Genomic DNA, 18,309 nt, shown 5'->3' on the forward strand with positions numbered 1-18,309 from the left:
GACTCTTGGTTTCGGCTCAGGTCATGATCTCACAGTTTGTGGGTTTGAGCCCAACATCGGACTCGGTGCTCCAGTGAGGAGCCTGCTTGGGATTCTCTGTGTCCCTCTCTCTCTCTCTCTGTGTCCCCCAATCCTTGTGCTGTCCCTGTCTTTCTCAAAAACTAAATAAATAAAGTTAAAAATGCTTTTAAATTATGATTTATTAGGATGTGCAAAGTCTTGCGTCCAGTTGAAAACTGTTATATGAATTTCTGTGCATTTAAAAGGGCCATACCGATACAGGTGCTCCTTTAATCTATACAATTTGTTTGTATGGCAGAGACCCAACAACAAAAGCAAACCACAGTAACAACTGTAGCAGTGGTAGCAACAACACCACAAATTCATTCTCTTCTTGGGGAGAAATTCAGAGCTGTCAAATTACGTGGAGAATCTCAATTGAAAATTAATTGTACTCTGTTCTGCATGTAAGTTGTTCAGAAGACAATAACAAGTAAAAGGCCGAATGAACTAAAAAAATGAACAACTCTTCCACAATCCCTAGGAGAGGTGAGTACTTAAGGGCAAATGACTGCCACTAAGACTGGAGAGACACATAAGTGATTACAGGGAAAAATGACTTACCGGAGAAGACACTCACAAGGTTAGACCTCAACCAGGAAGCACTGCTGGGGAGGAAAACCTGAACTGTCACTGAGCAATTGTTGGAGGCTGAGTGTGAACAACTCTGAATATTAAAAAACCCCCAAGGCATTGAGTTATAAACGCCTCTCTTCAGGTTGTGAGTTTTACTCCAGGAGCTGGACCAGACTCTCACAGTAAAATATGGGAGAAAAATCCCCTGGTGCTTCCAGCAGTGGGAGGAGAAGAGGCACCATTTTGAAATACATCAGAGCCTTCTGTTTTTCTTAATAAGACCTGCCTCAGGAGAAACTAGTTAAGCAGAACTTAATTTGCTGGGGCATATTCAGAACCTCGCTTACCTGGGAGAAGAGAAATCCCCGACTATATTCAGTTTTAGCCTCCCACACTGGCATAGGGAAATACCCAATTTCAACCCACTCTAGCCACCTCTACCACCTAAGGGGGGAAAAAATAGAAACACTGGTAAAGTTCACAGTCTGGAGGTATAGACTCACTGAAAGACAGAGACTATAGAATGCTTCCTTTCCCCCCCCCCCCCCCCCCCCCCCCCCCCCCCCCGCCACACCTCACCACCACATTACTAATGTCTTGTTTAGAGCAGATCCTTTTACCTGGTACATCATGTCTGGCTATCGAGAAACAATACAAGGCATACTAAACAGTAAAAAACATATATAGAACAAGCATAAGAAGCAGTCATGGCAGAGATGTTGGAATTATCAGACAGGAAATTTCAAACAACCATGATTAATATGCTGAGGGTTCTGATGGATAAAGTAGACTACATACAGGAACAGATGGTCAATGTGTACAGAGAGATGGAAATCCTAAGAAAGAACCAAAAAGAAATGCTAAATATCAAAACCACCATAACAGAAATGAAGAATGTTTTTGATGGGCATATTAGTAGGATGGACATAGCTGAGGAAAGAATCTATGGGCCTGAGTGTTTCTCAATGGAATCCTCCGGAACCAAAAAGCAAAGAGAACACAGATTAAAAAAACAAAATAGCCAAGCACTGTGGGACAACAAAAAAAGTTTATATATAATGGGAAATATATCTTTCTGATAATGGGAATATCAAAGAGAAGAAAAGAACAGAAGAAATGTTTGAAACGATGATGATTAAGAATTTCTCCAAATTAATATCAGACACTGTATGATACTCTAGTGATGGATACATGTCATTACATATTTGTCTGAACCTGTAGCACATACAATAGCAAAAGTGACCCCTAATGTGAAATACAAACTTTGGGTGAATGTCAACCTAGGTTCATCAGTTGTAACAAACTTACCATTCTGGGGTGTGTCCTTTAATGAACGTGTAAGTACAAACAGAATATGGGAAAAAAACTGTACCTTTCTTTCAATTTTGCTGTGGATTTAAAACTTCTCCAAAAAATTAAAAATTTATTGTATTATGTTAAGAAGGGTAGAAACCAGAGTGATTTTACTGATAAATATGGGAAGAGATACAAAGCTTATGAATCAGTTTTCTAAAACATGTGTAGAGGTCACTGATACCCCTACTAGGGAAAGGAGGGCAGAATTGGTTGCCAAAGAGGTGGAAGTGAACCCTGGTGGGGATTTTCCTAGATCTTTAAACAAATGGATCTCTGTAAACATTGGAGGATGGGGACAAAAATGTTTTGTTAATAATCTAGATATGGGGGCGCCTGGGTGGCTCAGTCAGTTACGCATCCAGCTTCGGCTCAGGTCATGATCTCACACTCTGTGAGTTCGAGCCCCGCGTCGGGCTCTGTGCTGACAGCGCAGAGCCTGGAGCCTGCTTCGGATTCTGTGTCTCCCTCTCTCTCTGCCCCTGCCCTGCTCATGCTCTGACTCTGTTTCAAAATTAATTAAAAAACATTAAAAAAAATAATCTAGATATGAAGTTATCTGAAAGAGGTACCTGTGCAATTAGTATGAAAAGCTATATATAAAACAAAGCAAAAAAAAAATAAACATTACAACTGCCATCATTTGAGTTCTAGCTATGTACCAGCCACTATGTACTCAATATCTCTCATAGTCTCAAAAGTTTAATAGAATGGATATTATCTCTGTTTATGGGCAAGGTGATAGTAAGAGTATTTGGCTTGACTTAATTATATTTTCCAATTGCCACTGAGGCTCCGAGATACCTGAACATGGCATATCTCTCTGGCCATATCCTGTAAGAGGTCTAGTTCCTAGCACTGACTCAGATGGGCATGTCTGTCTGCTTCAGGGCTGATGTGATTTGTAGCGACTGGCTCAATGACAAGGCATAAATCATTTACAATTCCTGGAAGAACATTTGGGAGGTTGACAATTTTGCAGCAGGAAAATAAATGTTGGTGCTGCCATTTAAGATAGGTAAGTGGCTAAAGAATAAGACCAAAATCAATTCATAACAACATTCATAAAATAAAAATTTAAGATGCTTCAGTGTTTAAACACAAACTTAAATGACTGAACTTTTTGTATTTTGCATTATTCACTGTTTCTCCTATTCTGAAATTGTGGTTGACTTTGTAAAGTGTTTCATTTTGCCAGTGAGTGCAATCAGGGAGCCGGTATGGAAAGAAAGCTGGGAGTAAGGAGATAGAGTTCTAATTACTACCCTAATACAAAGGCTGTGACTTTGAGAAAATCACTGAGGCCCTTATATCCACATTTGTGAAACAAGTATATTAGATCAAGAGATTCAGGAATTTCTAACTCTGATATTCTACAAATGTGCTTTAAATTTTATGCCATCTTCAAAAGACTTTTTATAATACTAGGTCACTCAATATTTGGCTTCTCCACATATTATCCAGGACAACCTCTCCATCTCAAGGTCCTTAATGAAATCACATTGTCAAAGTCCCTTCTGCTATATAAAGTAACATATTCTCAGTTTCCAGGGATTAGGATGAGGACATCTGTGTGTGAAGGGTGGGTGGGTCATTATTCTGCCTACCACAATAAGAGAAGACTGGGCTGATGGGCAAGGACTAGAAGTCTTAGATGCATAGAGAAAGAAGCTGCTGTGGGCTGGAGCCAGAAAGTGTCTAAATAAGTTACAGAGTCCCTGATAAGGGTGTGTGTTTATTAGGGTGTGGGGCAAGGAGTGAGGAGACAAGATAACTCCTCTTTATATCACAGCTGTCCTCTGTGCCTCCTCTGTTACAAAGGGAGCCCTCCTGGATATGACCTGTATGGCTGTCTGCATTCATTCCCCAGCGAGTTTGTGTCTAGAAATCATGAAATCTCAAGTATAAGATGTTCTTCCCTTAGCAACTTCCATATGTGCTGAGAAAAGGGAGCTGTGGAGGAAATTGGTGCCAGTTTGGTGCAACTCCAGTAGAGGTGGGAAATGGAAAGCTTTGCCATTATACAACTCTAGGCCTTGATAGGTCATTATGATGCTATTAAATAAATTGTGACGTGGACTTTGAGCCTCATGCTTTCGTTACCTCTGCTAGACTTTTTTTTTTTGACAATAACCAAACAGCAAGACTGTTAATTGAGCACTGGATTAAAACCCACCAGAAAAAAAAATATGCATTTTTAAACGTGTATTCAGTATTTAGAGACCTCACTGAAGTCGGGCAGGCAGTAGGGAAGTATTAAAATATGTGGGGTGCACTGGAACCTCAAGATTTTCTACCATCCAAGGTTGACAAAGCTCTCTAATGTGTCCCTGCTCCCAGGAGAGAATGTGATAATTATTCACACTCTGGTATCAGGGCCTGCGGAGGTTCGATGTATGATTCCCTGTCCCCTCAGTGGGACATATCAACTGCCATTAAGAGCCTCAAATCAAGGAGATGACATCAGTGGATTTTAGAATATACAGGGAATGAGAGAGACATTTATGGCAGAATGAAGGAATGGGATGTTGTGTTCATGCGACCTTCCTGGACTCTCAACAGTGGGAAAATAAGAAAACCCAGCTGACTTTGCTGCAGAGTGGAGTCAACTTGCACCAAGGGCTGCTCTCCCAACCCTAAGGCACCTTCTTTGCTCTGGGCACCAGGGGAGGTTCCTTCCAGGTTCCAGAGACCACGTTTAGGGTGTCCTCAGCTGCCAGGGAAAGAACTGAGGGTGGTGGAGGAGGACCAGGTCACTCTGAGAGGTGGATGGACTCAGCTGGTGACGTCAAGAAATTATTCTGGCCGGGTTCTTCTTCGATCATTAAAATTCTCCCTTGGCTCAGACTCACACGATACAGAATGGCTCTCCTCTCCCTGGCTGAAAACACTGTTCCATGGAGAAGAGGGATAGAAATAGGAACCTTTCCACTGTACCAGAAAGCTCCTTGTAGAGATGACTCCCTTAGGGCACTGTTCAGGAACTATAAAGTGCATTTAAGGGGATTTCATCTCTAGCTGGAGTTGTCTGGGATTGGAAAGAGTCTGGCTTTGGGGTCTTATGCAACTGGAGTCCTGGTTCTATCACTCACCTATTGTCCTTGAGCAGATGATTCTCCCCCAGAGCCAGTGTTTCTCTCCATGTAAAATGGGGATAGTAATAACTACCTGGCAAGAATAAAGATATTTTATGTTAATGACCAGACACATTGCCTGACATGGAGCAGGTATGTACATAAGAATGGTGGCTAGTAATAGGAGGAGGAGGAGTAGCAGTATTACAGAAGTGTATCCCTTCAAGTTCCAAATTATGTGAGTTTAATACGGTAAATTGAACAAAATCATTACACATTCCTCTCCTTTCGTTAGAAAGAAAGAAAGAAAGAAAGAAAAAAGAAAGAAAGAAAGAAAGAAAGAAAGAAAGAAAGAAAGAAAGAAAGAAAGAAAGAAAATCTATAAGTCTTTAATACTCAAAGGAAAATCAATTGCCAGGACAGTAACAGAACGAATCTACCTTCCTAAACCATTAAGATCCATGTCTGACAATGTTGCAGGCTCACTGTCCAGCAGGATTAATGACCATTTATCTTAAACACCTGGCACATTGCCTGGCATGGGAGAGGCACTCAAGAGCAGTGGCTGTTAGTATCATTATAAGAAAAACTTACCCGTTCAAGTGCCAAATTATATCAACTTCCGTGGAAAATTGGATAAAATGCATTGTATGCCCCTGTACCTTTAATAAAATAAGCCGAATATAATATAAAGCCTTTCTGAGGATTTATTGACACCATCATAAAAATTTCACTTAATATATTGGGCACTAAACTGTCTGCTCTCAGGGACTATTAGATGTGTAGGGTCAGTTACCTCAAACTAGATGATATCATGCTGTCTTTCTTTTTTGAGGTTTAATATCTGTATCATTTTATGCTTGTTATATTTGATCTTTTCACATTAAGTTGTCAACAGTCACTTCTTGCTCATGGCAATGTAACTGTCTTTTAAAAAACCCACTCCTATGTTCCTTGGTATGCAGTGAAATAAACAGCAAAATAACAAAAATGAACTTTGCTGAATCCTATAGGAACAAAGAGAGCCTATAGGCATTAAATAAGAACTTGTAAATACCACTCAATAACTATAAAAAGGGTTTTTTGGGGTGCTTGGGTGGCTCAGTCAGTTAAGTGTCCAACTCTTGACTTTGGCTCAGGTCATATCTCACAGTTCCTGGGTTTAAGCCCCACATTGGACTCTGTGGTAACAGCATGGAGCTTGCTTGGGATTCTCTCTGTCTCTCTGTCTACTCTGGCCCTCCCCCATTTGCTCTTTCTCTCTTTCTCTCAAAATAAACATAAAAAAAGGGGTTTTAGACATCGACACAGTTAATCTGTACTAAAGAGAACAGAAACAGAGCTTGCCAGAATTATGTGTAAACACAGAGCAAAAAGGTGCTGAGTAAGAATTTACAAATAATGGTCAGAAACTTTATGTCCTGCTGTAACAACAGCTTCAGCCAACTAACCTGTGCTCAGGAAAACAACAGAAAGTAGCCAAACAGGTTAGAGGTGCATGTGTGAATTAAGAGCCTGGACATTGAGTGAGAACTTAGTTGTGGTCAAGGTGGCAGTCATGAACTATTGTGACAGCTATTTCAGTTATCCAGAGATGACTTTTGTCGGTCTCTTCTCAGCTTTGTCTGATTTAAGGGAGGTCTGCAGGCAAGGGACACCTGATGAGTGGGTGTTTTTGCAGTTTCTTTCATGAGGCACAATCATGGCGAAGACCCAAGTCCACCATGTGGGATGAGCCCAGCCATCCAGGCTGTAATCCTCTGAGGGGTGTGTCCCTGGATAATTGGGCTCCGAGGACACAAGTAGAAATCGTTGTTATTTCCAGGCAAGTATGTAATCGGTTTTTGAGGCTGGTGAGAGTTGGATCAGCTTTCAAATGTTCTGATCAAAGTCAGTCTTTGGCCTCAAAGCCAAAGATCCCCGAAGACATTAAAGGCCCTTGGAAACCCCTCAGCCCTGGGCCAGTTGTCTTCAGCACATGTTTAAGCAGTAGTCAAACACACTTAAGCAACCAGTGCCTAACTTCTCTTCAACCCCAAGAAGTGCCATCCACAGAAAACCTACAGTTAAAATGATAATGTAGGATAGCTCCTCAAGGAGCCCTAGTGTTAAGCAAGGACCACTGGTTAGATAATGGTTGGTTTCTCCTTGTCATTGCTTTGCCTTGTGATAAAGCTGGGAAGAGCTTGTTCCTTTTGCCTCGGAAGGTCAGGAGTTTTCACTGGCCAAAATGCTACTAAGAAATCCTTTCTGCTTTCTCTGTGGGAAGATAGACATTCTGGTTCTTTTCAGGTGATGAGGCAGGATGAGGGGAGGTGACTGAGAAACTTTATTGAGAAACTTTATTCCTATATTGCCCTGTATGTTGACCATTAAGTGTCTAGAATTGCCTTGTGGAATTAATTTTTTTCCTCCGCAGTCCTACTAGGGACTAAAAGTTACATTAGATTAAAGATAGAGTATATTAAGTAGTCATTAGATCAGAGATAGAGCATATTTAGAAAATCATTGTATTGATTTTGCCTCTTTGTATGTAGAAAAAGCAACATGTAACTTAAATAGCTGGAATCTAATCGTATTCTTTTTAAAAAAGTGTTTATTTATTTATTTTGAGCAAGACAGAGACAGAGCACACAAGCAGGGGAGGGGCAGAAAGAAGGGGAGAGAGAGAATCCCAAGTAGTCTCTGTGCTGTCAGCACAGAGCCCTACACGGGGTTCAATGTCTCAAACTCCGAGACCATGACCTGAGCTGAAGTTAAGAGTTGGGCGCTCAACCGACTGAGCCACCCAGGTGCCCCTAATCTTATTCTTTTATTTTATTAAAATGGTGAGTGTTGAAGATGATATAGAAGAACAAAGAATAAGTGAAGGACATTTGTGGTAGCAATGAGATTTACTTGGAGATTAGTTGGAAGACACTGATGATGACTGTATTGTATTTTTGTAAGAAAGTCCTGCTGATATACTTTTTTCAAAGAAGCATTTTCAGGGAAGCAATCTTTCAGTCAACTATGAAACGGGACTCGATTTCTTGTGATCCTTGATGTCTCCCCATATTTTACAGCTCATGCTTTCACGAGGAATTTTATTCCCTCACCTTGCTTCATTCCCTTTCCCCATAGGCATGCCTATACACATCCATGCCAGTCCCTGTTCAATTTTCAATTTTAGAAATAGAAGCTACTGGGGCGCCTGGGTGGCTCAGTCGGTTGAGCGGCCGACTTCGGCTCAGGTCATGATCTCGCGGTCCGTGAGTTCAAGCCCCGCGTCGGGCTCTGTGCTGACAGCTTAGAGCCTGAAGCCTGTTTCGGATTCTGCGTCTCCCTCTCTCTCTGACCCTCCCCTGTTCATGCTCTGTCTCTCTCTGTCTCAAAAATAAATAAACGTTAAAAAAAATTTTTTTAAAAAGAAATAGGAGCTACTGTAGGTATTTTAAGCAGAAAGGAATTTCATACAGGAATTAGATGCTAAAAAAATAATTCTTGAAGTTCTGAAAGATGCTAGATTTACCACAGTCACAAAGGTAGAGACTGAGAAGGCAACATGCTAGAATTATAGACGTAAAAAAAACTCCATGGATGCTGTGATCCAGGGGTTGGGAAATTACCCCTGGAGCTGCCACAACTACCTGTCAATACCCACAAAATTCTGGGACCTGGAATGTTGCTGTAGAACCCCTGATTTTTTATTTTGCTCACCAGCAGGAAACAGCAGAGCACAAAGATAGAACTGTTTTACTCTGCCTTCAATTCCATTTAAGTAATTTAATTGGAAAAAATTTATATTTAGACCTACCTTTAAGGAAGTATAGGGAAAATCAATGTAATCAATCACATCAACAGACTTAAGAACAAAATTCACATGATCATATCAATAGGTACAGAAAAAGCATTTGACAAAATCTAACACTCATTTACAATGAAAATTCTTAGTAAAGTAGGAATAGAGGGTAATTTCCTTAACTTGATAAAGACTGTGTGCAAAACCCTGTAGTAACATCATAGTTAAAGATGAGAAACCTGAAGCTTTCCCATTGAGATCAAGTACAAGGCAAGGATGTTTTCTTTCATCACTCCTTTTCAAAACCAAACTGGAAATCCTTGATCATGCAATAAGGTAAGAAAATGAAATAAAGGTATAGAGAGTGGAAGGAAGAAAAAAACACCACTGAAACTGATACATGATTATAGCAAACTTGTAAGATATAAGGTTAATATAAAAAGTCAATTATTTTCCTATAAGCCAACAATGAACAAGCAGAATTTGAAATTAAAATCATAATACTATTTACATTAGAAGCCCCCCCCCCAAAAAAATGAATACTTAGGTATAAATCTAACAAAATATGTACAAGATCTATATGAGCAAAACTATAAAATTCAGATGAATGAAATAAAAAACTAAGTAAATGGACAGATATTTCATATTCAAGAATAGGAAAACTCAATATTGTCAAGATGTCCATTCTTCCCAAATTGATCTGTTGATTCAGAGTAATCCCAATCAAAATCTCAGCAAGTTATTTCATCAATATTGACAAACTTACTTTGATGTTTTAATGGAGAGGCAGAAGACCCAGAATAGTCAACATAATCTTGAAGGAGAAGAACAAAGTTGGAGGATTGGTGCTATCTGACTTCAAGACTTATTACAAAGCTACAGTAAACAAAAAACTGTGGCATTGGTGAAAGCATAAACAGATCAACGGAACAGAATAGGTAGCCCAGAAACAGAGCCCCTATAAATATACTCAACTCATCTTTGACAAAGCAGCAAAGGAAAAACAAAGAAAGTGCACAAACAGTAATTTTTTGTTTGTTTTCTAGCTGACTGGGAGAGTTGAAATGATCCATGGTAGCTGACACCATTCCTATCATAACAGCCAAGTGCTCTAGATATTCCCAACATGCCATGGGTAAGGCTTAGAGGAAAGGAATGGATCTCTAATAATGGAATTTCATCCTTCACTGAAAGAAAGTATTTTTTCTCTTAGTGATAGGAAGGCTCTTCAGATCTCAACACATAAATGATCTTCTACCAATTTTTTTTTAGCTTTGTGGTTTTGAATTTCCAATAGAGGACAAAGCCCTTACTTACCTTTTAGTTTATTACTGCTCAGGAATGTGATATATTCTCATGTGTAATTTTATTATTGAGATTATCAACTAGGTTTTTCCATCTTAGGCTCCTATTTTTCTCTACTGTGATGAAACACAACTGTAAGTGTACATCGTGGAATGAGCAACGGAGGTAGATTTGTGCTGGTTGCATCACTCTGTGCTGGAGAAGCTCTGTGGGGTGAGCACCCTTGATCCAAGACAGGACTGCTGCCATCCAAGAACTAGAAGAGAGCCCACCAGACACTCTCACCTGGTGCTTCCCTTAAGGCTGAATCTTGGAGGAACGATTCCCAAAGGTCAAGAAAGAAGCTCTAACCTGAGCACTGCAGCACTGTTCCCTACTGAAAGTACTGACATTCTGCATACAGAAATGTCAAAGTTCTGAACTGGGTTTTCACATTTCTCCAGGCACCCATTCCACACTGCATACTGGGATCCCTTCCATGAAACAAACCCTTCGCTTCCTGTTGTACTGAACATCCTTTTTATGCTCAAATCCATAGACAAACATTACTGACCAATTTTTATCACTCTAAGAGCAAGTTCAGGGAGATATTTCTCTTTGCTGAGCACTGAGACAGCATGATAAATGGTTACAGGGAAGGCTCTGTGTTCTGACAGACTTTTAGTGATTCGTGAGAACCACCCCCTCCTCACTGTCCCCTAAGGGAAGGTACAGGTGGGCGAGGAGGCATCACATCAGTGCTTTTAGTCAGGCTGGCTGAGTCATGGACTGAGCTCTCTCCTTTGCTAATGTAGCCAGGGGAACAATGCCAAAGAAGGAATGCTCTTTAATTTAAATGAACGGGAAGATATTTACAGGGTGGAAATCAATCTTTTGTGAAATTAAAAAATGATCTGACCGAGGATCTTCTCCTGATCGATGACTGGCTGGACTCGAGTCTTGTGACATGGATTTCAGGCAAGGATGACCTCAGGATCATCCTTTTTGGACCAACTTCCTCCTCCTGCTGCCTCCTTTTTACCTAAGGTCCAATCTGAATTATGTTCTCATGGGAACTTCCTAATGGTCTTGCTCTAGGCTGTTATTTGGCCTTTTAACAAAGTCCTCACCAAAGGCTTTATCTTAGGATATCAGTCAGTTTGACAGACAGTGAGAAATCCTCATTTGGCACTATTGTATAGACTTCTATCATATAAGCCTCTGTAATTAATTGCTGCCAAAACAATAGTAAAACATGGACTATATTAATCAATAAACATAAATAATATGAGCTCAATGAGCATGACGAATGTTCACAAATCTGGCTATATGTGTAGAAATGTGTTGCTCAAGATGTCTGAATCTCATTGAAACCATAATGCGCAAACCCAAGAAAAGTTGACATTTTTTATTAGTGATTAGAGATGAAGGTAGGCATGTATCTTAGTCTGGTTCAGGCTGCTACAACAGAATACCATAGACTGGGTGACTTATAAACAACAGAAATATATTTCTCACTATTCTGAAGGCTAGGAAATCTAAGATCAAGGCACTGGCAGATTTGGTATCTGGTGAAAGCCCACTTGCTGGTTCGTAGTTGGCTGTGAGGGAGTTCTCATGGTCCTTAATCCTATTCATGAGAGCTCAACCCTCATAATCTAATCACCTCCCTTAAGCTTTACCTTCAAATACAAACACACACATTAGGGATTAGGTTTCAACATAAGAATTTTTGGAGTACACAACATTCTGTCTACAGCAGCATAAATCTACTGAAAGGTAAGCATAAGGCCAGCTGAGTGACTTTAGGTTTTGAGTGACAAAACCTAAAGTAACTAAAGTTACTGTCCCTGTGAAACTATTAGTACTACCCCTTTTACTCTCAGAAAGTTACCAGTATGGAAAATGTCTTAGTCCATTTGGGCTGCAATAACAAAATACACAGGCTAGGTAGCTTTTAATCAACAGAAATTTATTTCTCACATTTCTGGAGTCTGGAAGCCCAAGATCAAGGTGTTACACATGGCCAAGTGGGGACTTGTTTCCTGGTTAACAGATGACTGTCTTCTTGCTGTGTCCTCACATGGTGGAAAGGACTAGGGATCTTTTTGGAGCCTCTATTATAAGGCACTAATCCCATTCCTGAGGGCTCCACCTTCATGACTTAAGTATCTTCCACAGGCCCCACCTACTAATACCATCATATTGGATTAGGATTTCAACATATGAATGGCGTGGGGGACAAACATTTCAGACCATAGCTGATAATAAATGTTGTTGTTGACTAGTACCTTCATCATCAGTCTAGGACATGCGGTCAATCATCATGAACTCTGGAGGTGCCATCATTAGATGAGATCTAGTACTATAGAGGAAAGGAAAGATAGGCTGCGCTAGAGCTGGAAGGAGGAAGGCAGACCCCTTAAGATGATAAAGCTGCTGATAGGCAAGCCCTTTCTTTAGCCCTGTGCAGCAGGGTCTACTACGTTTCTGACATCTGAACTAAATGTGTCATATATGTGAAATGTTTGAATGTGAGTGTGTAATTTGTTAGGATACATACATATTTAACATTATGCAGCCTTTACTAAGTGCAATTTCTTGGCCTTTGGGAACAGAGATATGAACAACAACAACAAAAGGATTCTGTTCTCAGAGAATACTAGGTCTACTTCAGCATGTATTAACAGGCCCTTCTCAATCTTGTAGTTCTCACAAGCCCCAATCACAGGAAAACCTGACTCCCCAAATCATTTTCCTTAAGGGACTCTACCATATATTTAGGAAAGGTCTTGCACCTCTGATATGTTTATAAAAGTAAAAGAACATCCGGGTGAAATGGAAAAATTTCAGGCAATCATCTAGAACTTTTCATGCCACAGAACTTTGAATTTTTTTTGTTGATGTAAATGTTTTGTACTTGACTTGGCTGGTGCTATAGCCAATAGCCACATGTAGTTCTTGAACATTTGACATTAGCCAGGGCAACTGAGAACCTTACTTTATTAAAAGTTTATTTATTTATTTATTTTGAGAGAGGTTGGGGAGGGGCAGAGAGAGAAGGAGACAGAGGATCCCAAGCAGGCTCCCCACTGTCAGTGCAAAGCCCCACGTGGGACTTGAACTCACGAACTGTGAGATCATGATATGAGCTGAAGTCAAGAGTCAGATGCTTAACCAACTGAGCCACTCAGGTGCTCCAAGAAACGAATTTTATATGTTATTTAATTTAAATATAGATTGCCACATGGCTGATCAGTACTGTTTTGGACACTACAGATTCTAGAACTTTTTTGTTGCTCAACCAAAATAGTCACGGTTTGGGGCAAGTTTTTGTTCTTTTGTTTGCATGTTTAGGCACTATGGGAATATACCATATGTCCTAAAAGAAAGGGAGTAAATCACAGGGAATGACAATTCCATAATGTCCATGTATGGGAGAGATATATTTATTCACTCAATCAAGAGATTTATTGAACATTACTGTGTACCGGGCACGGTGATAGGATGTGGTATATTGGACTTACCCCTGAGGGATCATGGGGTTTTAGGATAATTAATTCATCAGTACTGGTAATGGGTATCATTTAGTGCCTGTATTGGAATATCTTTTTCTATTCTTTCTTCCCTTTCCCAGACACCAAATCTGATGTATCAGAAGCTTCTGGCTGCTTATGTCTTAAAATAAACAGAGGTCAGGCAATATCTTTGGATTGTAAAAAGGAGACTCCAATGTCCTGATGTGACTGAGAATGTAGAGTGTTTAATATCTTGTCCATTAAAAAAAAGTATTGAGAAACCCACATTGGAGAGAGTAAGAGATATTTCTCATGGGGATGAACTCACTGGTGAGGTATAATTTACAGAAATAAGTAAAAAAAAAATTCAATAATATGACAAGGCTTCATCTTTTTATTTTCTAATATCCATACTTTGGAAGAAGATGGAGCAATATTCCTGGTCCAACAATTTGCCCTCTGGAGCCATCAAACATTGTAGATATGATTAGATAGGATTACTGACATATCTTCACCTTTTTGGTCAGTCACAACTCTGGTTATTCTTTTAAATAAAGACGGTTTTTGTTGTTCTTTCTTTCTTTCTTTCTTTCTTTCTTTCTTTCTTTCTTTCTTTCTTTCTTTCTTTCTTTTTAATGTAACCAAGGTATTTAAAAGTCATCCAGCCTCTAAGGGTCATTCTTTTATTTAATATTTAAATAAAAATGACTTAAGCTCTCATTCTATACAAGAACAAGTTCCAGTTTCGACACACATCTTTAGTCAAACTTAAGTTATTTCATTTTTTTGTGAACCATCCTTAATTTCCTTAAAAAAACCAGAAAAGAGGAAAGAGGCAAGCATATCAAATACAAATCCACCCAAATTGGAGGATTTTGTTAATTTTTGTAAAAATGAGCTTATTTTACATATATATATATATATAATTTTTTTTGAATCTTGCTCTTCTCCCTTGACAATACTTAATAGAAGTTCTTCTGAGTCATCTGTAAAATCACCTAGTTAATTATTTTTAGTGTCTGGATAATATTCAATGGCAAAGGTTCTCAGAGTTTCTCCATTCATGGTATCCTTCCTGGCTCAGTAATTTTTTTCCCCCACAGCATCCATAGGCCAAAAGAAATGCTTAGTCTTTTTGTTTATTAAATAGTTAGGGCCATACAACTTAAAGTATTTATGTCTGAACAACCTAGTAGCCATTTGAAATAATAATACATGTAATTTGGAAGAAAATCTAGCATTTTAATTTAAATCAAACAACCACAATTACTTACTAATTGCATGTATGCACCTGTTGAGTATTGCAGTTTTCAAACTTTAGAATCAGATCAGAGACGACTCTCTTCATTTTCACATTGATTTTTTTGTGTGATACTTGCTGTATATCACAGAAGCTGCTAGCTTCTTAAAATATGACATCCGCAAAAGGAAGGAAGCATAATTGAATATCGAAGCTATCAACTATCTCAAGCTAGTAGTAGTTCTTGCCTTGTCTAGCAGATGTCAAATATTAGGTTTTCCTAGAAAATTTTAAATACCTTATGGTTACCCTGTGAGTTTGCTATAGTGTCCTAGGGCCCCTCAGTGGACAGCTGGGGAAACATGGGTGGGTGGTAAGGATGTTTATAATATTTTTAACCCTTAAAAAGATAATTAAACATTTAAAGCGAAAATAATAGCAGTGTGTTATGGGGCTTATAACATATGTCGAATTAAAACATGACACCCTGGCACGGAAGGGAAAACTGGAGTTGGGCGATGGAAGTATACTGTTGTGAAGGTTTGATGTTATATGGGGAAAGGTATGTTATTTGAAGACAGACTGTGATACATTAAACAAGTATATTGCACAGCTTAGAAGAACCAATAAAATACAACAAATGGTAGAGATAAAATGGAATAATAACACTCAAAAAAAAAAAACAGGAAAAGAAGAACAAAGTTCGATAGTACAAATAGCAAGGTAGTAGGTTAAGACCCAACAGAATCAGTAATAGCATAAACTATAAGTCATCTAAGAACTCTAATTAAAAGACAAGAGATTGCCAGGCTGTATATAAATTAGTTACCTTAAAAGTAAAGGACTGAAAGATATTCCATGCAAATTCTAAACACCCTAAAGTTGGAAGGTCAGACAAAGATTTCAGAACGGAAACTATTAACAGGGATGAAAAGAAGCATTCCTATCATAACAACAAGATTTAATCAGTAAAGGCAACATAACCATCCCATTTGTTTATTCCCAATGAGAGCTTGAAAATCTATGAAGCCATTCCTGACAGTACTGGAAAGAAAACTAGACAAATCTATAATCATAGTACAAAGTTTCAGCACTCCCTTTTCAGTAGTTGATGGAAGAAGTATACAGAAAATAATCAGGGCTAGAAAATACTGGAACGGGGCACCTGAGTGGCTCAGTCGGGTAAGTGTCTGACTCTTGTTTTCTGCCCAGGTCATGATTTCGTGGCTTCGTGGGTTTGAGCCCCACATCGTGCTCTGTGCTGGCAGTGCAGATCCTGCTTGGGATTCTCTCTCTCTCTCCCTCTGTCTGCCCTTCCCCCACTTGTGCTGCCTCTGTCTCTCTCAAAATAAATAAATAAACTTAGAAGGAAAAAAAAGAGAAAACAATAAAGAAGGAGTTCTATGACTACAATGGAGTTAAATCACAAATCCATACGAGAAAGATTTTGACAGATTGCCAAATACTTGAAGGTAATAATGCATTTTTAAATAACCCATGGGTCAAAGAGAATCATAAGGGAATTAGAAAATATTTTGAACTGAATTAAAATGAAAAGAAAATGTACCACAATTTGTAAAAAAGAGCTGAAGAACTACTTCCTGAGAAATTCATAGGCTTACATGGTTGCGTTAGAAAAGAAAGCAGTTCAAAAAAAAAAAAAAAAAAAAAGAAAGAAAGAAAAAGGAAAGAAAACAAAGCAGTTCTAAAATCAATGAGCTAAGCTTCCATCTTAAGAAGATAGAATAAGAGGGCAAATTGAGCCCAAAGTAAATAAAAGGAAGGAAATTAAAGAGATAAGAGCAGAGATCAGTATAATAGCAAATGAACAAGTGATAGAAAAAGTCAGTGAACCGCAAACTGGTTCTTTTTAAAGATATATAAAGTTGATAAAGCTCTAGTGAAACTGATCAATAAAAAGGGAAATCACAAATTACCAATATCAGGAATGTTAGTGTGTCATTACTACAGATACTCAATATTAAAGGAATATTAAGGAAGGGCACCTGGGTGGCTCAGTCAGTTAAGTGCCTGACTCTTAATTTCATGATCTCAATGTCCTGTGACAAGCTCTGTGCTGACAGCAGAGAGCCTGCTTGGGATTCTCTCCCTCTCTCTCTGCCCCTCCCCTGCTCACGCTCTACTGCTCTCTCTCTCTCTCTCTCTCTCTCTCTCAAAATAAATAAACATTACAAAAAATATTAAGGAATATTGTCATGACCAAATTCATGTCAGTAAATAAAACATTTAAATTAAATACACACATGCCTTGAGAGTTACAAGTTACCAAACTGACAACCAAGAAAATTAAATAAATAACTAAAATTTTCCTAACAAAGAGAACTCAAGATTTGGATGGCTTCTTTGGCGAATTCTACCAAATATTTAAGGAAAAAATAATACCAGTCTTATACAAACTGATTTTATGAGTCTAAGTCATTTTCAGGGCAGAAGTACTCTGACACCAAAATCAAAGTCATTACAGGAAAAAGACCAAGCATATACTTAAATGAGTGCATTTAATTGCATGTAAATTACATTGCAATAAAGTTGATTAAAATAAAAAAAATAGTATGTGAGATGGTGATAGAGTTCACTGGAGAAAAATAAATCAGGGAAGAGAGACTGAGAATGGTAGGTGCGGTGAGGATTCAGTTTTAAGTTGACCAGGGAAGGCCTCAAGGAGAAAGTGACTTTTGAGCAATAACCTGAAACTTTAAGTGCTACAGACAGATACAAAGAGAACAACAATTTACTTAAATTGGCCAGAGATAACAAGCACTTGATAAGAATAATTCCAAATGTACCTTTATGAACATCCACAAAACTATGGATACATAGGTGGTAGGCCAAGTAGATAAATAAAAATAGTCTCATAAACTAGGATCATACTATACAAGCCTTTTAAATGTATTACATTTCCCATACTTGAATTTACTAGAAAAAATATGCTGAAGGAATTGCTGGATTTGCAGATATTTATTCAACAACATGATCACAAAAATTACTATGAATTGAAGCTATGCTTTTCTCCCCATTAATTTCTTTTATTGATGTATAATTTGCATAAAGTAAAATTAATTCTTTTTCGATGAAGAGTTCTATTAATTTTTTAAAAGGCTTTAATTGTTAGAACAGTTTTAGGTTTATAGAAAATTGAGAGGAAGGTACAGAGGTTTCACATATACCTCCTGCTATCCTGCATGCCTGGCTTCTCTTATTGTCAACATCACTCTCCTGAATGGTACATTATTTCACCAAGGTTGAACCTACATTGACACATCATAATCACCCAAAGTCAATGGTTTACCTTAGGGTTTACTATTGGTGTTGTGCATTCTATGGGTTTGGACAAAAGTATAATGCTTCGTATCTGTGACCTTAATATCATGCAGAGTATTTTCACTGCCCTAAAAATGTAAA

The sequence above is a fragment of the Panthera tigris genome, chromosome D1 (assembly GCF_018350195.1).
Source record: "Panthera tigris isolate Pti1 chromosome D1, P.tigris_Pti1_mat1.1, whole genome shotgun sequence".
Lineage (NCBI taxonomy): Eukaryota > Metazoa > Chordata > Mammalia > Carnivora > Felidae > Panthera > Panthera tigris.